The following is a 27,787-nucleotide window of genomic DNA, read 5'->3' as shown; positions in this document are numbered from 1 at the left end:
ACTTGTAATCAGATCACCTGATGCATGCTTTTCTTCACTTGCCTTCTTTCCCTGTGTGCCAGGATATGAAGACAAGGCCAAATAATGGAAGAACTCCCCTCAAAGAGACTGTGAGACAGCACTGGCTGCTGGATACCAATTACAATCCACTCACAATGGTGCTCCTGGTATTTCCTCATGATATGTAACTCGTGTATACCCAGAGTAAGGAAGGAAGTAAGGAAGTGCACTGCAAAGATCACAAACTTAGCAAGGTCCTAAAATCACCACTGTCATCAGCAGGGGCCCACCCCTCAGAGGAGAACCACTCATTTCCTTTAAACTTTCCTATTCTTACATATCCTTGCTGGATTTCCCTGAGACATTTGGCAATTAAGTGTAAAATATCACATCATATATTGGAATCTTAGCTGTTGAGCTTACAATGAAATATTAATAGAAATATTAATGAATATTAATTTCTGGCAAGCACTGAAAATGAGTAGTATTGGTATGGCTGTTATCCATTGAGTCGCATTGTGTGAAGTAAGTGCAGGAAACACAGCACTGTACAATTATGTATAAACAATACTGTATACTGTATATTCACAATCCAGTGAACACAACATAATCACCCCCTGCCAGTCAAAATAAACTATGACACAGTGGGAAGTGCTGTATTTTTTTCAATTAAAAGTGTCAGTCAATCACATAAACTGGACTAATTAGGTTTCCTCACAACAGCAATAGTATGGATCTTAGCAGGGCTTTGCAAAATGAATTAGCTAACAGGGCGGGCTTGAGAGAACACTAACATGAGAACCATGTGATAACCCGAACAAGCAGCATGAACAACTGTGTTGCTGGAGACAATAAACCAGCTGCTGTTCAATATCAACAGTAAAAAATCAGCACACGCAGCAAAGCCAGGCGGAGGGTTCCTGCATGGTAATGATCTTACTCTAAGTGCCTAACTGAGTCATCTCTGCAAGCCCTGCTTTGACAACCACACACCTCCCACATCTCCCATCTCAGCAGCCTCTGGGTGGGGCTAATCACTCTGTAGCTTCATCATCGACTGGATGACAGCACTGGCTGTAAAGATGCTCTGTCTAGAGGGCGTGGCTGCTGCAGTGGCCTACTGTAAACACACAGGGCTTGTTTTCTGGGGCTGAAAACAGAACACCATCGCATTTAAAAACAAAGCAACCAAAAAAAAAAAAAAAACATGACATGAGGAAATGCATTTTGCCATCTTTTCAGTGCTACAGTGCAGACAAGAATCCCGAGAGGATTTTCGTGGGGCACTGAGAGTTGGTGCATGCTGATTTGCCCCAAACTGATTATGACATGAAATGGCTGACGGGGAGCTTGGCAGTGCTGTGTTGACCTGCGCAATCCCCTTCCTCTGCCTCGAAGGCACCAGAGGTCTGCACTCTCTGATCCCAATGGCTGAACATTAGACAGTGCTGCAGCTTGTAAAAAGCCTTACGCACAAACGCCTGCGCGATCCCTGTTTTCTGCTTATCTACTATCAGCTTTTAATGCAGCTTTTACTCCCCAGTGAAAGCCTTGCGTAACATGCTGTGAAAACACAAAACAAAGCAAAATCAAAGATACGCGTAGTGTCTTTTTTTTCTGTCATCTTTATTGTTGATGCATAAGAGGGAAATGGCCTTTCATCTATCAGGGCTGGGCACTGCATCCTCCTATATATGAATTTAATTCTCCAAGTAAATTAGGATTGATCACCATAGCTGTAGGCCACAATCAGCATCCATGATCCAATCAGGGCCCGGCCCTAGACAGAAAAGGATACTTCCATAAATAAAAACCATATGAGAGCCAGCAAGTGCCCATAACACTGGGGGGAAATTTGATTACCCTCTCCCTCTCCACAGGTGTGCTTTTAGCCTCCTACCTTCGAAGACTGCCAGTCTGATATAATGCCACACTATGTGCATCCTCACTGTTGTTTTCCTGCACTAAGGGTTTTACATCATACTTGCATCAGCGGATGTGAGCACCACATGCTGGAGTCACTGCTAAGCAGGCGATGCCCATGGAAGCCTGGCTGAGGACGATCCCAGTGAGACAGGATCTGTCAGGAGCGCCTTGCCCAGCGACACCCAGGGTAATAAATTACCCAGAATTAACACGTCATCCTGCGCTCCACACAGCAGCCGCACTCCACTCACGCCATGCCGCTTAATGGATCTATTAACCAAATGGATACAGGGGTAAACTGCTTTCAGGGCTGAAATTCTTGTTCCGTATATGCTACAACATAAGCTGGGAGAAATCTGCTCTTGCATTTGACATTAAAAATGTAAGTAGGTTTTCATGCAGGCCTCGTGCAGACCACTTTTTAAAGATTAAATACACATTCTTGATTAAGAAATGCAACATTATTTAGTGTTAGAACATTTTGATTTGTGGACGTTTTGTGTCCACTGACTTGCACATTTTTAACATATCATCTTTGTTGGAGTAGTTACGACATCCTGTGCTTCAGACAGGAAATCTGTGCAAACAGAAAGCACTACGAATTGACAGCACGCTCAGAAGCTACCTGCAGCACTCCCTGTGTCACCTGTTTGGGAATTCCTCTGAGATGTGTCTCCACAGCCATTAAAAGCATACTATCCTGTTGATGCCTGTCGCTGATAGCAGGGGATATTTAGCAGATAATTCAAAATGCCAGTTTCGCAGCCTGTATCTCCTTGGCATCTTTGGCACGCAACCAGCACTGTGACATGCTGACAGCGTGGCACACGGCACCAGGCAATTTCTGACCAGTGCTCACTGATCACAAAAGGTAAATACAGATAAGAGCGAGGCTCATGGACGATATCATTTCTTTAGGACTAAGATGAGATGTTTAGTCTTTAGTGCAGGTGACAGACACTGTTCAAATAAACACTCACCTTTTTCAAAAATAAATAAAAATAAAAACTGTAAAGCATGTACGACTTTATGAGTTAAAAAATGGCTATTTTCTCACAGGCTAAAACTGGTATGGACTACACAGCAATAATCCCTCCTATTTTATCTCCCAGCCATTAGGATAGTGGCAACATTTCTTCCCCCAAAGCTTCATCTTTCCTTTTTTCCACTTTTTGCATATTTTGCCTGCATCAAGAAGAAAGCAGACCTCTGGAGCCACAATGGAATTCTGAACAGTGAGAAAGCATGGAACCTGAAAAGCATAAAACTATGAAATGTGAATGATAAAACCTTCCTGAAAAATATGCATAATGTTGGTGGTTGCTGCAAAGTAAAAATTCTAATTTATGACATGGCTTCATGCACAAAATGGAAGAGATCAGTCACCAGTCAACCAAGGCTGCTGTTACATTATGTGCAGTTTAGTATCTCCTATGAACACATTTCTTGTTGACTCTCTCTGAATTCAAGAATGCAAAATCCTGGCTTCAGGCTTTCAAGAGTATCTTTACTAATTCATGTATTTTTATTTTAAAAAACTTAGAATTTAAGTAGTTTTCCCTAATCGGGCACTCTTTGCTTTCATCCATTTCTGACTCAACCTCCAATTAAATTTAAGATACAACCTAGATTGATCAGTTGGGTAACAAAACTAGAGGAGGAGGAGTGATAGAAACAGGGAGGGAAAGTATTGGTCATAGTCACTGTAAATGTGAATTAGTGAATTACAACAGAAATGGCAGCCATGTCAGTTCTTTTGAAACTTTTTCTGATTTTTTTTTCAGGATGTATGACATATATCCAATTTTTCTTGCACGGTTTTAACAGAGCTACACTACTCTTACATAACCTTTCAAGAATAAATCTCCACATGCTAAAAAGTCACAACAATAGCTGCCAATTAAGAGATGATGCTCCCAATTGCATCCACAATATCAAAAGATGAAATCTGCTGGATGGAAGCATTCCTGTGGGCATGTCTCTTAAAATGCTGCAAACCTCAGCCTAGCTTGTGAGGAATCCAGCCGTTATTGAAAGAAGACTGCCACATAAGACCACATCCAATTCGTGAGGAGTTAATTGGGAAGGAACAGCCATTAAAATTGACTTTTTTGACAGTGTAATAACTGCAGGCTTACTGTAGCTGCTGAGACTGTTTCAAATTTTTGAGCACTCCGGACGTTTCGAATTCATATCAGAACAGTGACCAACTCTGCTTTAGTCAAAGTCATGTTTAAATACAAATACCGAGTTGACATGTGGAACAGATCCTTTCCCAGTCAAATCCAACATAATGTCCAGTCTGATTTAAATAACAAGTCAAATGAAAAAAACAAAATCAAGGCAGAATAAATCACAGTCCAGTACCAATGAATTATATAAAATAAAGTGAAATCTTCCAGCCATGTTCCCATAAAACACAAACTACACAGGGTTAAAAAAAAGTTTTTCTTAACTTTACTAAGTTCATTTTGAAAAGTGTTTTGCATCCAATCAGTCAGAAAACCTTTCAAATTAAATCCAAATCCTTTTAATTAAAGTCTCAAGTAAACACAAGTGATTTGGAAGAGTTAATATTACTGCAACCTGAGGAATGAAAGAGATCACCAGTACATCACAAAATGTCAGTGAAGGAAAGGAAAGCTGATATTCATATGAAGTTTACAACTACCAGGTTTTTTGCCAAGCATCAAGGTTCAAAAGGGGAGAGACCTGCTCACGTGTGCTGATTGTCTCCTGTTTAAGTGGGGTCAAGAAAGACCACATTGAGCCATGAGCATGAAGCCTCACCAGAAAAACCCCCTCTCTTAACCTGGCATACCATGCTGCATCTCTCCAGGACAAAGACAAGCTTTATCCCCCTGCACTTAAGCTGCTCTCTGCTGAAACCTCTTATGAGGTGGACTTGCTTAAAGTTTAATGGGAAAGCTCATACAGAGCAGTGGACCTGGTAAGAAAACCTAAACTCCAGCCATCGCTCTGGATCTGACACAATGCGTTAGGCCATACATTACTACACAAGGCAGAGAGATCTGGAGGCAAAGGGAGAAGTGAATAAAAATACTGAACAAATAACACTTAATTGAGGTCAGTGTGATTGAACGCTGCAAGGCTAGGATGGCTTTAACATAGGTTCCAGATGGCAGGCTGTTATTTCACTGTGCCCTGCTAATACTGCAGGATTCGATGCTGGTAACCTGAGTGTCCCCTGGGCCCCCCCGGCTCCTCCGCTGCACCGAAATCAGGGCCAGGCTCCCTCCACTGCTACTCTGCAGGTTTGCTCAACTTCGAAAGGGGGATTGTTTTGGTATGGTAGTGGAGGAGGGGTGTGTGTATGGAGGTGGGGGTTGTGCAGTGCTGAAACAAAGCATGTTAACACCGTCTCCGTGTTTAACAAGTTTGGAAACAAGCAGGGGTTTCCTTCAAATCCTCATTGGAGGCCGTTTCATCTCTCCTTGACAGCAGCAGAGAATCCCAGAGTTTTCCGCTCATCTTTCTTCCCCGGGCTGCTTCACATTAAACTGACTGAAACACGCTCACCCTGTCATGTGAATATCTAAAATCTGCTCCACATCAATATCTCTCATTACGAATTCCTCCGAAAATTAAGAGGAAACATACAGATCAACGATGCATCTTTGAAAATGTCTTACAGCCAGTACATTCATGCAGTTTTTCAGTGTTGTGATAAAATAAAAGTACATTTCAGAGTCGAGGCCACAGCTGAGAATCCCAGTCACACTGTAGTTCTGGGTGCAGTCCAACTATAGGCCAGTTCTTCCTCCTACTTCTGTTGTTTTTTTTTTTTAAATTAGCAGACCATTTGAATTAGATCATAATTTACATTCAGAATATAAACATTTCACCTTCCTTGCAATAAAAGCATTAGCTCCAGGCCCACGTAGTCCTAAATTGGAGTAAAGAACTAAATACAATGAATGCTCGAATGCAAACATTTTATTTCTTAGAAACACAAATAAAAAAAAACTATACGTAGACATAAGTTACTCCTGGCACTGCCTTAATGTAAAAAGCTTAAGCAGTGACAGAATACCTTTACATAAATCTACCTGCATTATGTATTTGTATGCATTTAGTCTACAGCCATTTTCACACAAGACTAGCAGTCTGTAATGCTCCAGTCAGGTACTTAACAATCTGCCGGCCAACCTCTGTTTTCATGAATGCATTTTACTGAGCACCTTTATAGGCAACCAGAATCAAAGCTGTAAAAAATGAGATGCAACAACATACTCTGGCCCAAGTTTGTGTATAACAGACAGGTGTTAGGCAAAAAGGAATAGGGCTCAGAGAAGAAATTCTATTTTTCAAAGGCTGGATGTTCGAACTGAAAGTGCTTTCAGTGCTGCATGCTAATATGTATTTTAATGGCAGAGAGGAGCTGAACCTTTTCAGATAATCTGTCACCCATGACTGTTTCAGCACTGACAATGGCCTGCACAAAACACACAGCAGTCATGTAACACCCCCTGTGCCACCTTAATTCCATTGAATCATGTTAATAATGCTTTATTTTATTGAGTCATTTGCTCTTTGACCTCCAACACAAGAAAACAGAATGAAAATGCAGTTTGTTCACTGATGCAGATGTTATGAGCCTACACTGATACGTCTCTGAACTCACTGTTGAAGATTATGAGGTGAGCCAAGGCCGAACCAGGTTTTGGATATCAATAGCCTCTGAATCTGGCAGCAGTCAATTAAAGCACACACCATACACACCATAACTACTCAAGAAATGAGACAGACACTTCCCACAACCCAGAATTAACAGGCGGTTTTCAAAATAAAGTGTAATACAGTGATCTTGCTATGTTATTAGGCAACATTAACATAAATCAGAGTGGGCGAGACATTGTAGCTGCTTTAGCTTCAGAATTACATTTTATGGAAAATCATAAGCTTGAGGAAAATCTAAATCCTCATAATGAAGCGTGATGTATGCTCTCATTCTGAAGTATGCTCTATGTGTACTGTATAAACAATACATGTGTTTGCTTGTCAGTGCACATTTCCATATTTTTCTAATATTTGCATGCAAAATGATTTACTGTCTTTTGTCTGCACTTAATACAATCGTACCTCTTCTTTAGAGCCTCAAACTGCTAAATCAGAGTCAGGTGATCCAGATTTCTTTTTCTGAAGCATTTCCAGGGCATTGTCTCAGAATGAAAGGCTCATTTCAATGTGTTGAGACAATAGCTACATTCAGCATGTTTTAAGCACCTGTTATAAGTATGATGTTTTACTCTTAAGGCAAAGATGAACAATCTCTGTGGGATGATTGATTTGATTTTATAATGGGGAGATTCTACACGCTCCTGTTTATTAAAGCACCTTCTTTCATAAGCAGGAGCTCCCATGAGAACAGGTCAGACCAGACCTTGCTGGCAGAAATGGGCCAGCTCACTTTCTGAAATGTAACTTATTTCTCGTTCTTTTGGTTCCTTCTCCTATTTCATTCATTTTTGTTTACCTTTCATCTTTTCGGTGTGGTCAATCGGCTACAGTGTGCGCCACACGGGAAGTAAGGACCGTAAAACAAATCAAAACACCTGGACAGCTTAATGTCTTCACGTGCCTCTTATTGTGCCTGAGCTGCTTGTTGAACATTTCAAAGTGATTCATCTGATGCCCTGTGACTATCAATATATGAATTCATTTGGTTGAAATCAGCCCTATCAAGTAACTAATGCAGCTGTGGACCAGCATCAGTGATATTGGCTACAAACCCTGGAAAAACATTAGAAGCTGCATAGAATAATAATAAAAAAAATGCATTGTGTCATACTGAAAAACTTCCATAGACAAAGACTGTTCTCAACCCGCAGAGCCACGAAGAGTCCTTGACCTGACGTTAACAAATAAAATAAATAACTAAAACAGGAGTTATGAGCTTCTCAGACGACAGCAATAAATAATCCTTGCTATGGGTCAAGCTGTGCATTATAGCACAGCCGTTTCCTTCACTATGATATTCTTCTACCTCAGCACATCAGCAGCCTTCCCAGTCATGATCCAAATCATATAAGCTCCTTCAATGTTTCTGCTTGTGTTCAGGCGAATACAAAAACATTTCAGGCACATACAGAGCTGCACTTACAGCTACTAAGGAGCTGGCCTGGAATACTAAAAGCTTGGAAAGAAAATACAGGCAACTTATGGCTTTGAGTCATAGCAGCAATGTACTGTCTGCACAGAACCTCCGCCCAGCTGAGGCTTTTCATACATCTTCTGTCTCACACTCTTTTCAGTTTGCACATTTTCTGAACAAGGATTTAAGCACCACAATCTTCAGCATAGTGTTGTGAACAACATGCCTTTATTAAAAATGTGCATGTCTTAGCCATCTGGTCTGTGATGCTTCTGGAGGTATGCCATGTATTTAAGTTTTCTAGAATACAGTGACCTTGGATTGCTGCAACACAGAAACTGACGCAATTAAATAAATAAATAAATGAAATGTAAACTTTTTAACCTGGGTCACACCAAAAATTAATATATCAATTCAAAGAGAACTTTATACGATACTGTATGTGCCCTTGTCTTTAGAGCCTGACTGATAAGATCATATTATAGTTTTCCATAAAACTATACGGTAACATCAGGCATCATTGACCTGTAAAACATCATATGATCTTTTTTTTTTACATTTAAAGTGAAAAATCTACTTATAGCAGATGAAATTGAGAGAACGGAATGGTTCATTATATGCACCACATGTCACCACAAAATGATTACTGTGACACTTTTTGCATTGATGATTATTTGCATACATCAGAGACATCGCTATTGATTACCATCACTATTCAGATGACAACTGGGAGAGCACTTTTTCATGAGGACAGCAAATTTGCCAGTCTATCAGCCCAGTTGGCCCATGCACAATAACTAATAAGTTCCACGTTTGCTTCTAATTACTGTACAATCCAAACAGAGCCAGAAAAACTGGAGGAATACAAAATTCCTGTTTTAAAATGAGCCCAAAAAGCAAGGAAGCATTTCCACCAAGTTGTTCATTTTACACAACAGTGCGTTGAACAATGAGAAGCCGAGCAATAGAGACATGTAGCAGTGTGTGGGTGGCACAGTGGGCAAGAGGGAGAGACAGCGATGTGCCAGAGCTCTTTTCCTCCCGACAAAAACTGGTTTTCCATATACTCAGAAATTAGGGGACAAAAATGAGGAAACAGTGACTTGATTTACTTTGATAACCTTGAGCTGATCCTATAACAGTAGTCATTTCAAGAGCACTGTATAAACTACAGGCTAATGTTTACACCTCTACCTGCAATGCACACTTCTAAAAAATCTGCTCCTTTTGCACACATTTTGGGAGCTGACAGTTTCTTCTGCAGGAAAACCTTCCGACAAGCAGCAGCGGGATATGGAGTGACTTTAACAATACATTCAATATGAAAATGATGCAACATGAGAGCCAACTGAGATCAAGAGGCTTCATCATGCAGTATCCACCACGTTCCACTGGAGCACATGAATAACTGGCATCACCAGTGAAGCATATAATCAGCAGGTAAGACAGCCAGATTACCAAAACTACCGCAGACATCAACTGCACTGACTGATTTTGTAGTTTGGTGGGAACAAAAGGCATCAAGATGTAACTGAAAATATCTGAACCTGTACATCCATGTGCCACCCATAAAGTGCACACAGTTCACTCATGTTTACCAGTTGCCTGGTGTGCATTCTCTTTTTACCAGAGCACAAGGAGGCTTATATTTTACAGTGCCACTTAATGATTTAGGCTGGTAGGTTGCATGTATGTTTCACATAAAAATATTTTGCAGCTTTTAAACAGAAGCTCTGAACTGGAAAATGCTGTACAGGCATTCAAGAGAGTCAGTGGATTTGAAGTGCACTGAGCCTCTCTGTTAATTTACATTGTTGGTGCATGGATGCTGTGGTAACCCCATTACTTATTCAACAGTGCACATGTACTAGATATCAACCAAAATACTTGAACATGCAAGTGGGATATCTGAAAATGCAAGCTGGCTGTGAAATTAAGAATATGCTCTTTGATCCAAGAATACATTGCATTATTGAGTAAAAGGTCACATGTCTGTGCAGAGGAGCATCAAACGGTTTCTATGCTCAGTAACTTCCTTCAGCAGCAGTGCACGGCTTATTAAGGTTTTCTGCCCAAAGGTCATTCAATTAATCAAAGCATTAAAAACACTGTTCACATCATTTTAACAATTTCGGACATCACTTATCAAAAAATTATTGATACCAGATGAGATGTGAGATATTTCGGAGCTGATGCTAAAGGCTTAATAATGAAGTCTTAAAGGATTCACTGACATTTTTAGAAAGCGATACTCAACACAACAAAGCTGGTGAAGTAAATTCAGTAGTTTCTCCATTCTACGGGCATTATGAACTAGTGCTTAAAGTAGGATTTAGCTTAATATTTAAGTTGCCATTTCACTCTGTTTGACTTCTCACCACCCTGTTCTATCAATGACCACATGCAGTTGCACAGTACCATTGTACTATAATGTAATATGAAAGTGCGGATGGAGCCTGGAGCGACTGCTAGATGGCAGTGCAAGGATTAGCAGGATTGCTAGCCATGAAGTAGTCACTCCTTAGGTTATTCTATTCAAAAACATTTGTCAGCATTGGAATTCACCCAAGAGGGTGAAGGTTTGATATTCACATGATTTTCATGAGCATATCATTTAATCTTCGTATTGAGCAAAGACTGTTCATTCAAAAGATCTTAAGTGTTTTTTAAGAATTCAATTACCTGACGTGCTACTTACTTACCAACAACATAATCTAAGAACATTGGATATGTGATGCTAAGTGCAGTTTATAAAAATAACTTCTGATTTATGCTATCTCTTTTATCTAAGTGCATCTGAATATCACAGGAGTTCCACTGACAATCTACCACCTCCTTGTAACACTTGGGTGCTCAGTGATATTCAACACGAGGAAATAATCTCAGCACTGACAGGAGGAGAATGTCACATTTTTTAGGTATTTTAAACACATATTCTAGATTACTAAAACCAAAAGAGGTTTCTGTCCTCTAAAAAAAGATGCATTCACTGAAACAACAGAGGCAGAAAACACTGGTTGTCTGTAGAACTGTTTTTATTCAGTTTCACCAGATATGAATGCTGGTTAAGACCCTCAGGCCTGTTTGAATTGCCTCCTGCTCCTGCTCAGTCATGTCTTTTGTCAAGACTGAGGTGCAAATTAGACACAAACAGTTTATAAGCTGCCCTTTGTCTATTTCTCTCACTCTTCATTGCTTATTTTTACTCAGACCAATGCACACACAAAAGCACTGCGATGCACAAACATTAAACCCAGACTACTGAGAACAGCTGGTTGTATTTTTAAAAAAGCAACCGTGCTGTTAGAACAAAACTGAATAGACCGGTGTATTTTTAACTGGAAACTGAGCTTTTTGACTATTAAGGCCCATTTATACCCTCCGTAAATAACGGATACGGACGCTTTCGTCCGTATCCGGAGGCTGTTTCATCCGTCAGTTTGTCCGTCGGTTCTGAGCTTAGCCATCCGGAGCTCTCCGGACGAAACCACTCGAAACCACCGGAAGTCGTGGGGGCAGCGTAGAGTCAAAATGAGCAAAATGAGTCAAACTAAAAACCAACGAAGAAGAGAACCGGTTCTACGTCAAAAAAAGATTCGTCTAATCTTTTTTTCCTATTTCTCAGTACTGTCATTATAATAACCTCCTCTACTGACGCTATTACTGATGCCGGTATATGCTGACAGAAGCGTTGACAAGGCATCGGCTGCCATGACAACAGCTCTGTAATTTATGACTCAACATTGTCCCCTAGAGGACACACTGACAAAACGCTGAAAACGGACGGAGGTATGAAGGCCCCCTACGGAGGCAACGTGTGGGAGGGATGGACGGATTTCGTCCGGATCCGGAGGGTATAAATGGGCCTTTATACAGTACTAAGATTGATTTTGCTTTCAGATAACTATGAAGAGTTGTATCTGGGTACTTTCATGCAGTGGAAGCAACCGTGTTGGTAGCTAATTGCTGATGGTTTCTTTTGACAAGAAAACCATCAAAAAATGAATTAACATTTTTGAAAACAGCTCTGGACAGATTTCTGTATCATGTTCTTTTTCTTATTCTTGCTGATAGAAGATGTGACATCACCTTAAACTTTTTCCATCTGAGATGAAATCTGGTCAGTCTTTTAGTTACCTCATTACCAATGCTGAATTTGGGGTTTTCAACAGAGCAGAATGCTATGCAACATGAACGCAGTGCGTTTTGAGTTAGAGGCCAGTTTCTCAAATTCTGGCTCTGCTACTGCTTCCCGTGAGTCCTCACACTGCATGTTCAAGCCACATCAGAAGTTGGCAGCTGAAGTTTGAGAAGTGGCTGATGATATCCAACTGTAATGTTGTTTTTCCACTGGCATGATATTGCACGCTTCAGCCGTGAATTAACTTCCATTTGCACACCATCCTCACAGCAGGGGGTGACCATGCTGACGCACAACACAATGGTCCTGATTGGGAGAAGGGCCAAGCCATGATGGGTTCCTGCCATCAACCGAACTCTGTGAACGTCATGGAGAACTTGGCACAGGAGGAGTTACAACATGTGTGGTCAATGACTCAGTACATTTAGGTTTCAGCCGTGTTTTGTTTTTCTGCTCCAATATGGAAGTTGCTATTCTTTAGAGTTTGTTTGACTCCTACATTTCCAGTTCTTACTTTTATCTAACAGACAGAAGCATCCTGGGTGTGAATTACCTGAGGGATGGAGGGGATTTCCTTCTCCCTGCTTTTGATATCCCAACGTCTGGTCATTAATTTTTTTCTCCCCGGTGGGGATACATGTTATTTCTGCTTTTGGTCAGACTGAATACATAAAATGCATTTCCTATGCCTGCCAGTAGATGGTGCAGGTTGATAAACCATAATAGCTATTTTAAAAACATATATTGGATACCCGATCCACTCGAGTGTGGACCACAAGCTCATATATTACAGTGGCGATGATGGCTTTAACCCACGCTTGCAATGACACAATAAATCCAGTTCCACAGCTTGTTCTTTCCACTGCCAAGTTAACCATTACTATAATCAATAGTAACTAGCTTAGTATTGACATCGCTAGCTATCAAAGTGAATACGGCATGAAACAAAAGCACAGAAAAGGTCACAAACAGATCACAGGACAAACGGCCATGATGGCATCACTAGACCTGCTTTGGTTAATGACAACAATGACAACCAGCAGTCAGTATCACTATCAATTACTTAATAATTGGCAAACCTTTACTTAAAGTTACTACACATTAAACTAATTAACCTAATTCACTTGCAGTACCACAAAAGCAATGACAGACAGGTTGCTTTGCAGCCACAACTGAGTGGGTGTTGGATTTTAGAATATAACTACTGTTGGATGTTAGGATGTAGGCTTAATTACTGTGTTAGAGACTTTTTTTTTTTTTTAAACACAAATTGGTCGCTAGTAGCATGTCTACTTTCTGAGTCACCCCAGCTATTTAAGCTATTACAGGGTGTTCTGTTAGTGTAAATGATTAAATATATAAGCCCTCCACTGGAGAATCACTAAAAAGCTTTTTGTTGTGAAGCTGTCGCAGGTTAAGTTCTTGAGCTATCCTTGTTTGTTAGAAACATCTTTATTTGGATGTTTTAGCACTTTCAGTTTGTGGATAAATATGAATAATGCAAGGAATGAATGAAAGAAACAATGCAGCTGCAATTGCAACAAAACAGGAAGAAGTGCAGGGACTTATGGTAGTTTGGACAAACCTAATCAGCATCACATCACCACAGTAAGCAGTCTCCTGCCTTTTCATGGCAACAATGGCCGTGCTGTGTCCGCATTGTGATCACGGCTGCTCATTGCCCAGCCTGATGAATATCTGCCATTAGAGGATCCAAAAGAATTTGTAGACGGCAGAGAGGATACAAAAGAAAATGGGTTTCACATTCAATGTGGCTGTATTTCCCCCATTAGCTGCTTTGCTTCTCACATATAAATGTATCCTATACATATATGTGCTACCTAGGGATTGCATACATGTATTGAGAGGCGATTTCTCCAAATATTATGAAAAATACTTACATCTCCATCTTGACTTAGTATAGAGAATACGTCTGAGGATGGAACAGTGTATTACACGACATACAAGCTTTTCTTTTCAATATAAAAGTCAAGGCTGGCATAGTTACATGGAACATCAGGAATTGTTCTCCCCTTCCATTTAGGTGTGGTATCTACTGCATGTACTTCTGTATAACACAAATGGAAATGCTGGCATAGACAACTTGTCAAGGTAAATATTCCCTGAGCTCTTAAATATCACAGATCAACCTAATGTGTATTTAGCGGTCCTGATTCACTGAAGTTTTTCACCATTCCAAGTCAAATTGTATCACTCACTGGCCACCTTGATAATTGCTTAAATTTAAATACTGTAGTGCAGTGTTTTAGGGTGCTACATTTTTGATAGTGAATACCTATATGAAAAATGAAGCTTATTAAAAGATCAGTCAGGAAGACTGTCTCCATGCACGTACCTCCTAAGTCACCCCCTACTCAGTTTGCTGCTACCTCTACAGCCCACAAGCTCAGTCTTGTCTTCATGCAATCACAACCTCACATGCTCACCTTAGCCAATCATCTGAAAGCTGTCAAGCTTTAGTTATGTTCTCTCTCTGCTGTCATTCAGGTGCACGTTGGCACCATGATGTTCGTGTGACCCACGTCCACCCGTTCACCACCTCAACTGTGGATGCCTGGCCATCTCCAATCAAACCCTCCAATCTGAAGCTTCCCTCATGGAGTCAGTCCAATAACTATACTGTTACTATCAGTTATTATCTGTCTTCTTTGAACTCAGCTGTAGCAACCTGATCTCAGTCTGGCGGGATTAAGAAAAAAAAAAAACACCTAGAACCAAAAAGATTTTTGTCAACTAATTAACAGCCTCATCTTGAATCTTAAACAGACTGTTTAACATCTAAGCTGCTCAATTTTACACCTTACCAGACAGGAATTGTGTCCTCACTGGTGTTAAATTCCATTAATGTAATGTTTTGGATAGCATAACCTGAGAGAAAAAATATTGTGCATAATGGCTGCCATATGGAAGCCATGTCTATAAATGCAACTATTTAATCTTTGAATTTAATTTCTAATGATAACACTGGTTATAGACCATTAAAGCCTATTTCATTGGGTTCAGTAAAAATTGTGTGATTGGAAGGTGAAAAGAAACGTAGAAAGAATACATCGATGATTGAAGACATAAACTATACAACAACGTCCTGCAGTTTGGTTTGGCTGTGCTAAATCTGTTTGGTGGACATTCTTTTGAGGAAACAAACTTAGTGTTTGAAGCTCAACAGATAATCTCAAAGCATAGCAAACTGTTCATTTGATGGCAAATATTGAAAATGCCTTAAGAATGCCTGAACTGACACAGTGGTCCACTAGTAATTAAAAATCTCTCATTAATGCGTGGCATGCACACGTTATTATCAAGAAGTTCATTTGAGGCAGTAATGTACTGAAGAACCCCGAAGAGATATATTTTATTTCAAACATACATAATTTCATATGCCACCTAATGTATGCTGCTACACCAGTCCTGGTGGACTACATCTTTTGATTCCTGATAATGCATGTTGCTGATTGCTTCCTGGATTGGATGCAAGTACTGTACTAGTGGAGGAGACCGCAAACTGTTGCATGTGGTGACACCTTTTGCACTGAGCAGCAATTTAAGTGGGTCTGCAATAAACATGAACACAAACTGTATTACTTGGTAATACTACAATATTTAACTTTCAATAGTCAAAGCACTGACACATTTCAACAAATTTCCCCAACAAAACAGCAATAAATTATTAAGACATATTATGAATATGCTGGAAGTAGTCCCCATGTGTCTGTCACTTTCTGTTCCCCTGACGGACTTAAATTGGCTTTCCAATGATGTTTGGGACTTTTGGACAAAACCATATGCAGTGGCTACACATGAGCTGGGCTGCTGATGTCAAGATAGGGCAAGGGTACACAGCACAGTGAACAACAACAACGTTAAAAAGAAGCACAGAGCGATCAAACCGGACAGCTCATCAAGATGAATGACGTGAGCTTGGAAACTTAGCCAAGTGAAGATGAGAATCACAGAACACCCCACACTTCAAAGGCCTCAAAAGTTGCATTTAGTGCCTCTGACACAGTATGCAAAGGCCATTTTTTTCTATTCTCGACTGTTAACTGTGCCTCTGAAACTGGCCCCTAAGTGCCTTGCCAGCATGGGGGTCTAAATAGAACCCAAACAGGAAATCTTCATTATAGAGCAGCTGCAGCCTTTTCATGACTCTATATAGGCAGTTATGAATTTGTTGTTCTCAGCTGTCACAGGAAAAAAAAACACATGTACCATGGATCATAATAGAAATACAAACACATGACATCTATTAGCATGCCAAAGCACGGTGTTGCTGCTTAGTCTTAGTTGCATGCAACAAGTGCATCTTGGCAGATCAATGTCAGCAGCAGCCAAAAGCGTTAATCCCCATCTCCACTGTTGGTTCCATGACATTCTCTTAAATTAACCAGCATGACTATCTTTCATATGTATAATCTTAGATTTCTTTAGAGCTGTCTCCTAATGCGTCCAAAATCGATCAGTCAATAAAGTTTTCTCTTCTTCCAGTAATTTATGTGAATGTATTTTCTTATTGTGGCGACTGCATATAAATAAACAAATAAAAATAAAATCTACTGGAGGTATTATTTGCTGTGTCACAATTTTGTATGGAAGAGGTCAGCAGACTCAGCTTCCCTTTCCAGTGATGGCATTTCATATTTGAAAAATGAGGCCTGTCACTAAATGTCATCTTACCGCCTCTTTGTCATCTCATCACTCTTTTCACAAGTTGTCACACTGAAGCCCAGTCTGTGACATGAGCAAACTGTTACCTTCCTTCCAGGCAGGCTAGTGGGCTTTATTAATATTTATAGAATAACAGCTTAAGGCCAGCCCCCTTGAGAACTATCACTCCTCTTTGCTGCCTAACACTTGCAAAATATATTGACAACTCCTTTTCAGCACTCCCCTTCCCCTGAAAACATCCCCATGCAGATGTGCATAAGGTTTATAAAATATGAGTGCAGGCAGAGGGACCTTTATTTTAACCTTTATATTCTATAATTTGCACAATGAAGTAAGATGATGTGATTTTAAAAGACTTGAAAAGGACATTTCAAAGGAACTGGGATTTCAATTTCTTGTTACTGAATAAAGAGAACAGTCACAATCATGACGTCATGTCAAGGATGACACCCTGGTGTCTGGTTGGATGAAACAGGCCCTGTTGGCAGCTCTCTGATGTCTCAGAGTGCAGCCAGCCAGACTGAGCAGGTTTTCAGTCACAACTTTGGCCCAGGACTTTTACAGTACAAAAAGAATCTTCTCATGTCACTTATCAACTATGAACACTTATGAAGCTGTCCTTGGAGGTGAAGTGGCATGCGCATGGACATGATCCAAAGGGATCCCGCCGTATGTCACTTCAGTTTGCTCCATGAGACGTTATCTGATTGCTTGGATGAGTCAGAGATACAGAACAGAGACTGAAAAATTATTTCATTACTCTTTTGACCGAATAAATGTTTCCAGAGGCATCCTCATGGATGCAGGCAGATTATATGATCCTGTGATGTTGTGGTCACTGTCACATCACCAAATGTTCTTTGGTGATGCTGACTAGAATTTGGAAGATTTTTACTTGGTTTATTTCTAACTATGCTTAGAAACTTGCAGATGCCCTTTTTACAGTCATTTCCTTAACTGTCTAAGGGTTAGGTTGCAACTGGCAGTAAACCCCCCGTGTGGGAAAAGGCATATTTCCTTACCTTTGAATGCAGCTGCTACTTTATCTTACAGATATCCATGAGCTGAATTAACATACCTTCAAGCTATGCATCCAGATGACAGAAAAAAAAAATCTTCTGCGTGATCGTCTAACTGGGTAAGAGGGAAATAAAGAGAATTGAACTACCCAAAAATGATCCCTTTAATCACTGCTAAATACATATAGTATATCCTGTGAAATTGTCCTATTACTTATTAACTTTTGCTCCAGTTTTAAAAGCATACAAAATTACTTGTGTGCCATTTAGAAGACAAGGTACGAGAGAGATGCTGACAGGAAGCTGGTGCCAACTAACTCAAAAACAGCTCTGATCTGAAAATATTTTCATGTCTTCGGGGGCTTAATCAGTGAGGAGTATGATAAGCTTCTAAATGTCCCGCACCTTCCCTTTAATACAGCCCTCATGCGTATCCATTAAAAATGCCTCTGTCATAGCAATCACAGCTTAAACTCACAGCTAAAAATTAGCTTGAGATCTAACAGGAATTCTGCACTCAAGTCAAGCAATGTGAACCTAAACCTTGTAAATGGCCTCCATCCCATTTTCGTGATATCTGCTTTGACCTGCTGAAAGCCCTGTTCTCAAGAGCAACCCAGTATACAACAGTTTCTTTTGCAATGCAAAGAACCAAATACATCCAGGCTCATTAATATATTATGACTGTATAAAAATTGCATGTTGTTTGTCCACCTACTGTAACCACTGTCACAACCAATAAATACAAGTGCAAATTAAATGGGAACAGTTAAACTAACGCATATTACAACGATTTAAATAACCAAGGTACATAAGACGGTGATCATCTAAACATTCATGCATTTCTTTTGTTAATCAAGCACAGCAATGAATCAATCCAACAACTTCATTTCACCGGGGTTAAGTGTCCGTTACAACGGACACTTACGACCTATAAACACTGCTGAAGCTGGACTTTTTAGCATTGACCACATTATCAGCCATGTGCACAAAACACATATAAGCTTGCATATACATTAATTATAAATAATGAAAGGTGCCGGTGCTGCAGTCACACTATCATTCAAAACATTACACAACCACACTAACTGCAGCCTTACTGTACAGTATATGCTGCTTTTCCAACTGTAAATCACTAGGGCTTAATTACCTGCAAATTAACTAACGTTTCACTATCTTGCATAAGATTATCCTGGTCATGATGAAATGCCACTAGGGAGACTGTTCTGATGGGAGGATTCGAAGATGCAGAAAATACAAGATGCCACTATATTAGTGTGATAGCTGCAAGGAATGTGATGCCTGTCAGCTAAACTGCCCTCATAATGTGACCTTCAAACACTGTAGGACATCTTATTATTCCTGTCACTTTTTTCAAGTTCAACGTGAGTTGAAGTTCAGTCATCAAATTACAGGCTTTTTTATCTGCTGGCCATAGCTGCAGCAGGCCACGCTGTACACACAACAACGTGAGTGGGGCAATTTGCTGCAGTGCATTTAACTCTAGTGGTGTAAAACACATTGACCCGACAGTTGGGCAGACTCAGTCTGTGAGCAGTAGTTGGGAGCAGTTTGAATTGGTCAGCCTCAATTTCTCTCCATCAGTGGACAGTTTTCCAGTGCATGATGGGCAATCAAACATAAAGGTTTGCAAGGCCAGAAATGCCAAATCTGCTCTATTAGAGCAGATTGTTTGATGACGCTTTACTTTGACATTTAGCTTTTGAGGCATGTTTTTGGTTTTGGACTTTCTCTGTTAAACTTTATTTGCTGCCACAGGTCTCTATTTTATTTGCACATTTATCAACAACTCTACTCACAAATTTGAGCAAAATCAGCCAGAGACCAAAAAAAAACATTTTCATTAGTCATACTAGTGCAATTCTGATCTTGCTAGCCTTGTCAACATTTTTTTTAGGTCTCTGTAATACATGTAAACTATGAGTGAATCAGCTCGACCTCCAGAGATGCCTCTTTAGTGATGCAACACAGATTAGACCAACCACACTATGCAATGTTGCCTAATCATACCACCACAGCAAAGGGATAGTATTGCATAATGTAAATTTCACAAAGAAAACATTTTATATGTTACATATTGTTATATAAACATGATATATGTTGTTAGTTGTTACCCCAACTATTTGGAGTGCAACCACATTTTGTGTTGTGCTACAGGCAGTAAATGACAAATGTACAGACAACACTGCTAGTATTTGTCAAATCTGACACTTTTTTAATTAGGAATATCCAGAACTTATGTCTTGAAAACTATGCAACTACATCGTACTGCAGAGGAGACATTCGTGAATGTGCTTGGCTGGAGCATTAGAATCTGAGAATATGGGAATATGCTAAGAGAACAGTGTTGGCACCACTAAGTGCACCTGGTCTTGTGAAATGGCCTCATATTATTTGGCTGTTAACAACCGTGCAGGGCAACCATCAGATCTAATGACCCTCCCGAGATGGCTGCCCATCCCATTATAGGTCCAGAAGCATGTTTAAAAGTGGGAACTAGACACTGTTAGCCGAAGGCACCGTTACGCTGTCTACCTCCAAACCTCCTCTAATGTATGAAAAAGATTCAACAACAACTAATCAGACCATAGGACTCTGTTTGGCTGTTAAAGTATAAAGCTCTCTCACAGTACACCAGGAAATGCACTGTGTGTTTGTATTTTTGCACCTCTGTTGTAAGTGCCAGCTTTGTGAATTTCAAAGCTTGTTTTCTTTTTTTTCTTTTTTGAGACTGTAGAAAAGAGACTTTGATTTAATACTGGTGTAATTCTATGGCTGTAGAGCAACTACCTTGATAAGTGCATCTACAGTTTCCTCAAGCACTGTTCAATTTTCATTTTCACAACTGCACCTCTTGCCACTTGCGTCTGAAATTCAGGCCAATGTGTTCCAAATACTTCTGCAGAACTCTGCTAGCTGTGTTTGCCTGTGAGGACTTTTTGTGGACACATCTAACACATCCACCTAAAAGGATCAGAACGAATGCTGTTATTGATATAGCTTGCCACACATAAATATGTAAACTCTTATTTGTCTAAGATTTCATCCTCATATATCTAGCCATTATTTTTACACACCATGCTATATAACTATGAGCATTCCCAGAGTAAGTGTTGTACAATAGGGCAAGCAATAGACCTAAAAGCAACCGGTGGCAAGTGAGCAACAGCTGTAGCCAATGAACAAGTTATATTTCTTTAACAGACAGATTTTTTTTTTCTCCCCCTTCACAAACAAAACACAGATCTGGCAAATGGTGGGAACTTTTTGGTCAAAGGAGCATACAAAACTGGCTCTTCTGTGTAACATAAATGAAGAGATGTAGGATTAAAGCACAAAGTGAGACTCGCAACAATGGCCATCACTGTAGATGGGCTCTCACTCTGACTATCACAGAGTCTACTCTGAGACTGACACTCTAAATTGATCTGAAATTACACGGGCAGCAGAGCAGATTTTAGGGAAAACGTGAACAGAACAATGCTCTGCTGTGGAATTGAGCAGACACGGATATATCAAAGTAGAGTGTGTAAGGATAATGAGTACCACACCTGCAGACTGTCAATAGCTTCTGCAGCAGAGTCATCTTAAAAATTGCTACATGCATACTATGAAATGTCAAACACAAAGGCGAGTCTGTTGCTGTGTGCCCACGAGAAGAAATACTACCCTGTGCATCGGAGCTCAAGCGCACAATTTCAACCCCAACCTCACTCCAAAAGTACTTTGTTTGAGTGATTCTGACTTTCAGAGCACCAAACAGGTGCGAGATTCCAGTTCTTTCAAAAATGGATAACTGCAATGCTCCAGGATAACAGAGAATGTGAAGACACATCTAACATACCTTGGCTTTGTTAAGGGTTTCAGCACACTGCAAATCAGATCTTTTCTTCTTTGTTCCCATCTTTTTTTTTTTTTTTTTTTTTATTTACATCACATGCAAGTGAATCCTATCAAATCAGATAAACTTCAACATTTCCTTTAATTTGGGAATTTGGATTTCTCTTTGTTTAATCAGTGAAATGAGTATCAATGCATAGGAGACAGTATAGCAGTGTTTTAGCATTAACACTCAGGTGAAACAGAAAATTTTCAGGCTCTAGTTATTCAAAAAGTGTTCAGCTTTTTATGAAGCTTTTGGAAAACACTAAAATACACAATACAAAAAAAGTGCCTCAAACAAACATAGGTCAGGTCGACAGTGGCCACAAAAATAAAATTCACTTCAATTCTCTGCTGTCCAATTAGAATGATGCAGCATACAGAAGACAAAACAGAGATGTGATATAATATTGCAGGTATAAATCTGACTGTGCTGTAGATATTTACATGGAGGGGCTATCAGAGGTAACTGTGCTAAGTAGGAAAACTGTGACTATTCACAAAAATGTGCCTTGCAACAATCAGTTGGTCACTGACACCACATGCTTTTGATTTCTGCAGTGTCCTCAACTTATCAAAGTCTGGAGCTGTCCTGTCAACATTTGGAAAAATGAGGGGGTTGTGTGTGTGAGTGTGTGTGTGTGTGTGTGTGTGTGTGTGTGTGTGTGTGTGTGTGTGTGTGTGTGTGTGTGTGTGTGTGTGTGTGTTTCATGTCCAGTAAAGTGGTGTAATTGTGACAGCTACCCATTGGTTCTACGTGTGATAAATCACAAGATGACAGACTGCAGCTTCAACTAAACATAATGCTCCAGGCTAGAAAATCCACCTCTCCTTTTGTTGCTCTGAACGCTGCTTAGCTGAGCAGGTACAAAAGGATCACAGACTGCACAAATTAACAGGAAAAAATGTGTGTGAATGATTTACATGTAAATATCAAACAGCAGTTTTCAATTTACCGACTTCCACAATTTCCACGTTTTCTATAAGGCAAAGCAGGAAAATGCTGCTTTGCTGATTATCATTTATTTTCAATTAAAAAGACATTTCTATTGTCATGCAAGAACATTGAGAACATACTCTTCACCATCCACAGTATCCATTTCCCTCAAATGCAACCATTCCCTCCCCAGATGACCGTACAGTTCTCACAACAATTATGACTTGAAATACACAATATCCCTGTGGAAAACTCCAGAGGGACAGAGGCATTTCATTGTTTCCTCTCTGTCATCGTTCTGCCCCCGAACGCTGCCAATGTTAGTTCAAACACAACAATCGTTTATGGAATATAACAAGGTCCAACTGCATCTTACATGTCATCTTTCTTACAGCAATCTGTCCTTTGGAGAATAGCTGTGTGTTCACTTCTCAATGAAACAACAACAAAGGCGGAAAAAAAGCAACAGATTTTTCATTCGTGATCACAAAGGAAGGGTTGTTTCCCCTCTTATCATGCATAGAACTAGTGCTGAGGCTGCTTCTCAGAGCTCATCAGCACGACAAAGACAACTGGGAGAATGCAGCCTTGTTCTGCAAAGGTTAACCTCGGCGGGACCTAAAAACTTCAGACCTCTTATTTGATGCCTCCACGAAACACTTGCCATGGAGGACGGAGGGCCCCCAGATTCCCTTGGATTTAACCTCTAATATCTGGGGTCATGCATCCCACTAAGGCCAACGGTGGCACTTGTGAGCTCTGTTATATGGGGGGGGGATCCCCCCACACATAGAGAGTAGTTTCTTAATGATCTGGATGTCTGCAGCATGTCCTGGGAAAAGTCTGAATTCACATTAAGACTGGAAATGCTCAAGTATTATTACTACATTTATAATCAATCTTAAAAACATTCAGTAAAACATAATGGGGCAGTTTCACTGTTTTGACACCATTATAATCTATGAAGGCATTATATTCTCCTCATTTAAAGATCAGTTCACCTTGCTTTAACGGTTTTAACTCTTATGCAGGCCTTTGATCCTTCATGGAAAAATTCTCCAATAACTTAGAACACTAATAACCGATATTAGTGTGATGTGGTGTAAGCTCTACATCTACTACCAGCATGAGCACGATTACATCACGACACTCAGAGGTGTGTATTTGTCTGTGTGTGTGTGTGTGTGTTAGTCCTGTAAGTTGGCCAGTGCTGATCTAAGCTGTGTGTAGGGCCCCAACAATGACTCCCAGGAGTCCTCCATCTAAACGCTTTTAGTGCTCCAGACTCAAACATTTGAGAACTGCAGAACATTCAGGTGGAGAGGTTTCTTAATTTACTTTGCTTACATTAATTGACTTGATTATGACCCCGCTAATGACGCAGCTTTTGAGGCTTGACTCATAAATTTAACAGGACAACAAAAAAATGTAAGTCAAACGGCAGTAAATTGAAGATCCAATTTGATTTGACTTTAAATAATAAGGCTAATTAATTAAAGGTGTATTTTTATTTATTTTATGTTGTTAAATCCATAATGTTACTCAGAATATCTGAATTTGATTCATATTATCTATTATTGTTGTTAAATTAAAACTACCAGGTATGAGATTATCCCTAAACCTTAACGCTTTGCTTCATTTGAAACAAGCCAGAGCCTCAGTCCAGTGAGTTGGTGCTGCTGTCACACGACACAGAGGCTACTACAAAGTTGAATACGGACTCACCTGGAAGGAACAAAAAAAATGAGGCAGGAAGGTTTTACAGTCCACATCCATCTACATTTTTCCTTTCAGTACAAACAGCAGGGTTTATTGTAATGTAACTCGCAGCCTTTACTCAGCGACACAGCCATGGACGAGCTTAGTGCACAGTCTTCATACAGCAGGGCACTTTAACCTACCTCTAAATCCAGAAACCAAGCCCTCACCCGTCTTCATCCGTTATTCATGCACCTATCTCACATCATTTAGGACGCGCTGCAGCCATTCCTGCTCCCGAGCTTGCCGTGAAAAGAAAGCTGTGGACTTTTTGATCCCTGAGCGCTACGAGCTATCAAATTCACACCGTGCGATGTAAAGGCGGTCTCCAAAGCCTCCAGGCAGCTAAAAACCGAGGAGCAGGTAGCCTGCCGTGCTGCACCGCTGACGAAGCACCGTTAATCTCTCTCTGTGCGAGGAATAACGTGCGGGTTAATGAGCACGTTTAGAAAAAGACTGCATAAACACTGACAAGAAAACAAACATCTGTAGTGAAACTGATCGCGGCTTCCTCCACCAGTTCTCCGTGTTCGCTCCGCTGCTGCATGATGCTTGCGCTAAGCTGTTTTTCTGCAACACTGGCAAAAAAAAAAAAAAAAAACCTCACTAAAATTAACCTTACCATTCTGAAGACACATCCAACGTAGCAGGCCTGTCCCGTTGACAATTCACCAATACGGTCTGGGATGCCCCCCCCAAAAGCCCTTATGCTTCTACTTGGTCTCCTTCTTCCTCTTCTTCTGCCCTCCCTTTCGTTTTGATAGTACCCCGAGCAGGCGAGTGTATTTCCACTGAGCACGACGCGGTACGGCAGGAGAAAATCCTCCTCCTGCTGCTGCTGCTCTTCCAAGGTGCCGCCGCCGCTGCCGCTGCCGCCGCCGCTCAGAGCGCTCTCACAGAGGCACACATGGACGAGAGAGGCAGCCGTCCAAGATGCCCATTAGCATGCACGGACCTAATTGAACGCCGTGAAAATCCTTCGGGAGAAATACGCGAAATAGTCCCAGGACACACAGCGGGAGATAAGGTGACACGCAAGCCGATATGCCGGGGAATGACAAGCTGCGTGGTCCCTCACGATTTACAATTACGAGGCTGGAGCAGGGATGAGTGTGCGGCTGTGCGTGGTCGCCCCCTTCGGTAGGCTACTACGCTGAAGCCTAGTCCCTCCAAATATCTGCCTACTTCTGATTTCCCTGTGCGTTTTTTTCTCCTGGAAAAAACCCATCAGCTATTCAGCACATCATCTTTTATTAATTTCACCCACATATGAAAGGCCTTCCCATCCAGGAAAACAGCTCGAATGTATGGACAAAAAATTCAGTTAACAACTAAAACGAAGACTTCATATTGCATAATTATTAACAATAAGTCTCCATCAACCAAAGACGACTTGTGTTGCATACTATAACTGTGTCCCATGTGTACTGGGTGCCCTGTATGAACACAAGTGTTACTAATGGATGTGCTTAACCATTTCACATCTGACTGCCAAGAATTTCCTCAAAGACCAGAAACAAGTTTTTTAACAAACGTTCCATCAAACTTATCAAATGGGAATAATGAGACATGATGAGAAAAGATACAAAGTCATAGTTTTGACGTCATAACTATGATACTAAATTCGAAGTTATAATTACTGAGAAGCTTAAGGGAATGTTTTTCGCATTCCTAAATTTTCCCCAGGCCATCGATTTATTTAGCCTTCCTGCGAGGGATGTAATATTTGCTTTAATCACACTTTATTTTCATCATGCTGGTGGTAAAAGCATAATCAGTTCTAAGTGTGTGAATTGTTTGGGAACTCTTCATATTTAAGAAGGAACAGCAGCTTCTGCTTAACGCTAACTGTGATGTTTCAGCAATTTTCTATTTAAACTGTCAAGTTTTCACTCAAATAGTTTGAATGAAGATGTTTTGGAATTGAGATACTAACAGGGAGCCTTATGTAAGGTAACAGACAACTAAAATGTACCAGAACACAAATAAATATGTGAGTATTTGACAATATCCTCAAATGTTTTCCTCAACCTGAGATGAAACCTCTGACACTAGAGTTTGGTAGGTTAGCGAGGTAAAGACCATCTGTCTTGTTCCACCAGACAACACTTTTGTCTGGCCAGGTTCTGATCCTAAATCCATTGCCATATACTTATCTCCAATTCCTCGTTACTCCTCGTGGGTTAAAAAGACCGGTCAAGAGTTCCTGGCCCTGGAAGTGTGTTTGGTCACCCAGAGAACAAGAGAGGGGCCATGTGTGGCCTTTAATTCACTGCATTGTCTGCCAAAAGCTAATCTTGGCCAGGCTCAGAGTCTTACTGCTCACAGGCTGTGAATGGATGAGTGAAAAGTTAAATATGCTTTCAAATGTAAAACTGAAGACTGGCCCGGTATTGTGGCTGTGTCATTGTGGGAATGTGAGATTTGCCGTTGACCCAGGCAACAGCAGGAGAGGGGCCAGTTTCAGTTTGAGAAGCTGCATTCAGGCTCATGTTTGCAGGTGGTGGGCTGTAATTCACTGGTTACGCACCGCTTTTCATGTGTGAAAATAAACTGATGTAGGTTACATCAACTCCATTTCAGTGCCACTATCTGATCTAAATCCCTGTTTTAAGGAACTGTGCTATTTAAAGTTGAGATTCCAGTCTTGGGTGATTTAGCGACACCTGCAGTTACTACAGCAAACATGGTTTAAACACTACGTGTCAAAGAATTCTGGGGGCAGTTAAACAAACTACTGTCACTTTAATAAAGAAGCCAGGCAATAATTGGCTTTTTTCCATCATGCTGTGAGAAACTATGCTCTGATTTTATGCTGCACACGTCATGGGTCTGCAGACAGCAGAACACAGTGAAAGGAGTTGGTTAAATAGGTTTGCAGCTTGTCACATGTAGCTCGTCATCTAACAGCTCACTGTGGCTGCTACTTCTCGTTCCATTACTCTCTGCAATATTTCAAACTGAACGCTGTCAAGGAAAGTCGAAAATGACCGCTGTTTTGTTGACGCGCTTTTGACGAACGGTAGCAGTTAAGTACAAAACTCACTGACAACACATCGCATTTCCTGTGGCTACCTCATGATGACAGTTTACTCGTGTTTCACCAGTTAAATGCTTTTAATATGAAGCTGCAGCAGTAGGAAAAGTTTGGTTTGCATTAGCTGTAACGTAGTTCAGTGTAAAAAAGCAACGTATACTTTATAGCAGTGTGCGGGATCTCTGCGTAAAAAGGTCTAACATGACAAAGAAGTCACTTGTTGGGATGACTCAGCCCTGCAAGGTACAAAGAATCATCATACGAA

The 27,787-nt window shown here is 40.5% G+C and overlaps 1 protein-coding gene across 3 annotated transcripts in view; it reads right to left on the bottom strand.

The window, feature by feature from the left end:
• The window catches only part of tenm4 (teneurin transmembrane protein 4), a 146,445-nt gene extending 120,864 nt beyond the window's left edge, over positions 1-25,581 (bottom strand). For all 3 annotated transcript variants that reach the window (XM_070969824.1, XM_070969821.1, XM_070969822.1), the window contains exon 1: positions 25,108-25,581. The gene's annotated coding sequence lies outside the window, so the exon portion shown is untranslated. The remainder of the gene's footprint in view (positions 1-25,107) is intronic.
• Positions 25,582-27,787: the final 2,206 nt, after the last annotated feature.

The sequence above is a fragment of the Chaetodon trifascialis genome, chromosome 9 (assembly GCF_039877785.1).
Source record: "Chaetodon trifascialis isolate fChaTrf1 chromosome 9, fChaTrf1.hap1, whole genome shotgun sequence".
NCBI classification, from domain to species: Eukaryota; Metazoa; Chordata; class Actinopteri; order Chaetodontiformes; family Chaetodontidae; genus Chaetodon; species Chaetodon trifascialis.
This window is presented reverse-complemented; position numbering and strand designations above follow the sequence as displayed.